This window comes from Schistocerca cancellata, chromosome 5 (genome assembly GCF_023864275.1).
Source record: "Schistocerca cancellata isolate TAMUIC-IGC-003103 chromosome 5, iqSchCanc2.1, whole genome shotgun sequence".
In the NCBI taxonomy this organism is placed as follows: Eukaryota; Metazoa; Arthropoda; class Insecta; order Orthoptera; family Acrididae; genus Schistocerca; species Schistocerca cancellata.
In genome coordinates, this window is record NC_064630.1 from 25,669,134 (window position 1) to 25,675,133 (window position 6,000).

The window sequence follows — 6,000 nt, forward strand, 5'->3', positions numbered from 1 at the left end:
CGGATTCCTTCGGCTAGGAAGATATTGTATGTTTCCACTGTTGGTTTTGCCGCTTGCCCTAGTACTGTTCCAATGCTGTCGAATGGGAATCATGCTGTTTCACGATAACTCCCGCCCCCAGACTGCCAGTCCGTCGGAGGCTGCGCTTTAGCGATTTGGTCACGAAACACTGCAGTCTCCGTAGAGCCAGGAATGAATAATAGCACAGTGGTCCGGTTTGGACGCCTATGACAACGACGTCGCAGTTGTTCACGTTTTCGCATATACGGCATGCTCGTCGGAAAGACAGAAATGCCATACTATTACTTCGCCGACATGCCAGCGATTATGTAGCCGCACCGGAGTTGCGCTGCGCTGCATACACGCGGCAGCGAAGCCCTCGAACGCAAATACAGTATTTTGAGCGCCTCTGACACTTTCTCGCCTGTACGTCTCGCGAAATGACCACGACTGCAAAACCAGAGAACTTCGAGCTCGTACGGCCGCTTAGCAACAGTGACTCTTCGTCCACAAATGGAACAGCAAAATGCCGGAGATACGGTGAGTAAGCCCGGTCTCCGCAAAACTTGGCTTGCGGAGAATCAGCTGAATATATAGAGAAGTATGCACAGACACACTGGCGAATGACTAACGACAAGTGCTGTAAATACCTCGCCCGCGTCTTGAATTTTAATTACACTTCAATATTTTACGGTATGTGTGCTGACGACCTCATTGTTCAGCACCCAAAGCAAGTGCCATTCGCTCATCTGTGTTAGACAAAATTCATAGAACAAAAGTGAAGGAGTTATTACGAAGCTAGTGCTACTCTTACTATAAATAAATTTATGAAAAGTGCACAGGAAAACACATTTATGGCCTTTCGAATAGCAACACCAGGAAGGATAGCAAATTAGGTCGTTTTAACTTTGAGCGTAAACAGTGCATTAAGAAGAATGCAACACTACATTTTTAGATGATATGGAAGGCGCAGAGCGCAAAACATAGTATATAGAGGAACTGCCCCTTGAGTACAACAACAGATCCGAAAAGAAATGGTTCAAATGGCTCTGAGCACTGTGGGACTTAACATCTGAGGTCATCAGTCCCCTAGAACTTAGAACTACTTAAACCTAACTAACCTAAGGACATCCCACACATCCATGCCCGAGGCAGGATTCGAACCTGCGATCATAGCGGTCGCGCGGTTCCAGACTCAAGTGCCTAGAACCGCTCCGCCACAGCGGCCGGCAACAAGATCCAATCCGCGTTAGCATCCGTTCGAACTGAGCTTGTATGACAGATCGGTTATGTCGTTCCGTGTTGCTTCAAGTCCGTGCCAGGGATCAATGGTCGTAAATGTAAATGTCGCGTGACTAGGGCCTACCGTCGGGTAGATCGTTCGCCGGGTGCTAGTCTTTCGATTTGACGCCACTTCGGCGACTTGCGCGTCGATGGGGACGAAATGATGATGATTAGGACAACACAACACCCAGTCTCTCAGCGGAGTAAATCTCCGACCCATCCGGGAATCGAACCTGGGTCCTTACGATTGACATTCTGCCGCGCTGGCCACTTCGCTACGGTGGTGGACAGGGATCAATGGTAGTAGCTAGCGAGTGATGGTTTGCATGTCTCTCGCCAACCCGCGGTCACAGGTGGGTGAACCTGGAGAAAGTACTGACTACTGTACGGAGGTAGCTCAACACATGCAGTACTGCGTTATCCTGTTGAAATGTAACATCAAGGAGGCCTCAAAGAGACAGGCCACAGCCGCAGGCCTTCAACCTCCGAGGAATGTAACGATTATTGTCCAAATTACCGGCTATGTAGAGGAGAGGAACCTGTTGCGTACCCGCTGACACCCCTTACAATCGCCACAATTGCTGGGCACGTTTTACGATAACGAATGCTAGCTACTGTCTTCTCACAGCCTCCACGCACGGATACGGGCCCTTTCCATTGTAATATTATAAACAGAAGCGAGACTGGTCTCACAACACGGCGTGTCCAGTGTAGGTGCTGCGCGCCACACTGTCGGCACGCCTCTCTCTGCTATCGCATCAAAGAGAGCCGCAACATTCTTCGGCCGTTCTCACCTCACATTCCATCGCGAGGCCCGACTTGTCTTGCTCCAGACAATCCCAGTTTCTGACTCAAAGTAAGTGAATAAATAATCCCTTTTCCTGACTCGAGGCATGTGACGTGCCGTCTTGTCTTGCTGCAAATCCCATGTTCTGAGTCAAAGTGTGTGCCGTGACGTCTTGTTTGCTGCAAACAATTTCATTTCCTGACTCATTTTATGTGGCACGACATCTTCCCTTGCTGCAAACAATCTCATTTTTTGACTCAAATTGTCTCGCTGCAAAAAATCCCATTTTCTGTAGCGGTTAATAAAGATGTAGCGGGACTTTCGCCGCGCTACATTTCTGTGTCAATGTATGTGATGTGACATCCTGTCTTCCTGTGGACTATCTCATCTCCTGACTCAAAAGTATGTGACGTGGCTGTGACCCTGCACCGTGAAAGGAATAGTGTGTCTTTCCCGCCTGGGCTAGTCCCCTAAGGCAGTTGAGATATTGCAATCGATTGAAGGTAATTTGCAAATGTGAGTACATATTAAGCGTCGTTCAAATTCGACGTCTGTTGCGTGCCGCCTTCGTCATTCTGCAGTTTTGATGCATTTCAGTACGACCCCACATGTGCACGATAAGCACAAGTTGAGTAGCAGCAAAACTTCCACGGCACAGTGTACTCAGAGCGCCTGCTGCACTTACCTTACTTACGGCTTGATACGTGTAGGAGGGTGAACTGTGAATTTACCTTCACAACCTTTTCTTAAGAATATACTTTATTTACTAACGATTCATCAAGAACGTTAACACATTTAATCACACTATGTGAACGTGGAAGTAGTTGCCAGTGGGTAACTAATGAAAACAAATTAAATTTCTTTCAACAAATGAAAATTTTATTCCTAAAAGCCCCCCTTTTTTTTAAAACAGATTTAAAATTATAATCAGAAAGCACACTCAACATATCAACTTAAAAATTTTATTCAGAGGCAGAAAGAACAAATTTTGACAGTATGAGCTTTCGGGCTGAGAACCTCGCCGCTGCCTTTTGACACGGCCGTAGCCACGACCGGTCACAACAACCTCTGAAAGACTACACTGGTGCAAATTTGCAACACACCAGATTACTTGAAACTAAAAATTTTAACAACTCACGCAAGCACATAAACTATGCACCCCGTAGGAGGGATGGAAATGGTACAAAACACCAACATTAAAAAAAATTAACTTGGCACCGAAGGTGCAACTTGACTAAAAAAAAAAACTCTTACGGTGGAAGGGTGGCAACTTTAAATACTCAAATTATTATTTAAATAAAACGCATGAAATGCAGTGGTACATAAAATATACAAAGATGCTCTACATTACACATATACCGCCTCTCAAGATGATAGGTAAGATAAAAACATATTTCAGGAATTCGGCCGTTACACTTCAAGCAATAAATTCGTTAACACCGAATCCGACAAACATGACAGAGGCAGCTATTAAGGTATGGCAGACCGACAGACAGACAGACAGACAGACAGACACTAACTGCCTAACAAATGCGGACGGGAGACAGACGAGGATGCTGGGGACGAGAGACTGACCAAGAAAACATGTAGAATTTAACAAGTAAATGAAACAACATATCACCAATCACTTCTAATAAACTGCGATGTCTTGTGAAGACCTGGCGCAGCACCCCCAAATCGCTCTCCCGAACCGTCCGCTGCCAGCTCCTTCAACGGACGCAGGAAGGCGCGCCGATCTCCCGTCTCACAGCGTCGCAGCTCGCACCGGCCAGACCGTTGTCGTGGGTTGACTCCCGTTGCTCTCGTGTCGACCGCGAAGCCACTACCCCTCGCTATACGGCGCGGCCCACTGGACTGATGTGGCGACCTCACATGTGCCGACGCTCAAGACGGACAAGTCATCTCGTGTCTCAGTGCGCGACCGACCAACCGATCGATCCAAATGCCAATGACCATTGCCTGAACTGGCGGCCAAACACATACTAGCACTCCGGACGACAGACAGACACTGACTGCCCCACACTGACCCGGCTGACCAACTGACCACTCTCCACTAGCGAGCTCATGGCGCCCCTTAAATGCACGTGAACAGGCTACCTTTCCCCTTTCCCACCAGAGGGAGACACCAAAGCTGCGATTGCCACATGGAGGTAAGAATAGAGGGAGACGCCGTGACGTCACAGCTGTGAAGCCATGTGAAGCCGAGGATAGCCATCTCAATCCGACCAAAACATTGCTGCTGTAAGCTTGTGTGCATAGGCTTGTCGCTCGCTTTTGGAAGGATTTTGCGCTATTATGGTGACTTGTGTGGTGTTCGGATGTACGAATCGTTCTGATTGTGATGCGAAATCGAAGGGAATAACATTTCATGTGTAAGTTGTCTCGTTAAGTGTGATTTTACAACTTCATTGTGAATGAACGTGTGCTACATTGGTACTTGTACTACAGCGTGTTTTTCTCCTGTATGATTTTAGATTTCCTAAAAATGAACGTCGGAAAGCTCTGTGGGAGAATGCCGTGAGGAGGAAGAATTGGCGTGCGTCTAAATGGAGCGCTATAAGTTCTCAGCATTTCCGAGAAGAGGGCATAGACCGAACTTCCCTTTCAACAGTAAGGCTCCAAGAAAATGCTGTACCATCAGTTTTCCCTAAACACCCAAAACATTTGCAAAAGGTATGTTAATTCAAAGAATTAAATTCTTAGTTTTCAAGTTCACGTTTCAGTATAATACGTACGTATCGTCGATGATCGAAGTGTTGAGTAACTCTGTCTTCAACATGTACCAAATTAAAAGCTAACACTACATTAACTGGCGTAAAGTATAGGCCTAAACAGGACACTGTGTAGATTTGCCATTCTGTGTACCGTATTTCAGTAAATATTGGTGGTAATGAACAGTGTTTCCCAGTAGTGTAACGTAACTGAAATGTCCCAGTACGTATTACAAACAAGATGTATTTATGGGGCTTTGGAGGGAGGGTACAGCTAACTTAGTTTTCACTTTCTATTATTTAGTTTGTGATAGACGTTTATTACTGAATTAACAAAATTGTATCGTTTACATTGAAGGCTAGCTATTCGTAATATTACATTAAAAACTATTTTTAATCAGAAGAAACGCGGAATTTCGCCTTTACGAGATTTTATTGTAAACAAAAACTTTGAAACAACCAATCTGATGACGTTACATGCGTATATGGTGCAATTAGCGACTGTAATACACGCAGCGCTATAGCACACTGGCAATGTTTTTGTCAGCGTGTCATGGCAGCGAGCCACGCCCCCATGGCTTCAAAACGCAGTACGGCTGGGATACGTAGCGCCATCTCCACTTATTCTTACCTCCATGGATTGCCACAGCGGCGCTACCGCCAGAAACGGAGGGCGACTGCTTCACACTACGCGCTGCGGCGCGTTTCATCAAAACAGCAATTTTTACCACGGCTCGGAGGGACGAGTCGGTCCTGCACCGCATTTGGTTCAGTTTCCACGAGAAACGGCGCTATTTGAGACTAGCGTGGCAGCCGGTCCAAATGGCTGCCGCCGCAGCGGAGAACCCCGCCAGCTGACGTGTCACGCGAAGTGGCCGGCTGTCAGCAGCCGCCAAGACGGCGGCCCGGGGCCAGGAGCTGTCCGGCAGGTCGTGAGTCACTCGGCGGCGGCGGCGGCGGCGGCGCGGGCCACGTGCCGGCCACGTGTGTCGCCGGAAGCCGGCGCCGCCGCCGCCGCCACCTCCAGCTCGCGCCGCGCCCGCGGCCTGTTTGCGTTTCGCACGGCCGCCACAGACCTTCCTCGGCGTCCCGCCGCACCCCCAATGTGTCCCGGATACCGCTGGTGGACAGGCGCCGCCGGCGTTCGCCGTCTAGCAGCGTACCAGGCTAACTAAACTTGGCCTGGGGGTGGAAGGCCGTGTTGTTACAGAGCAGAGA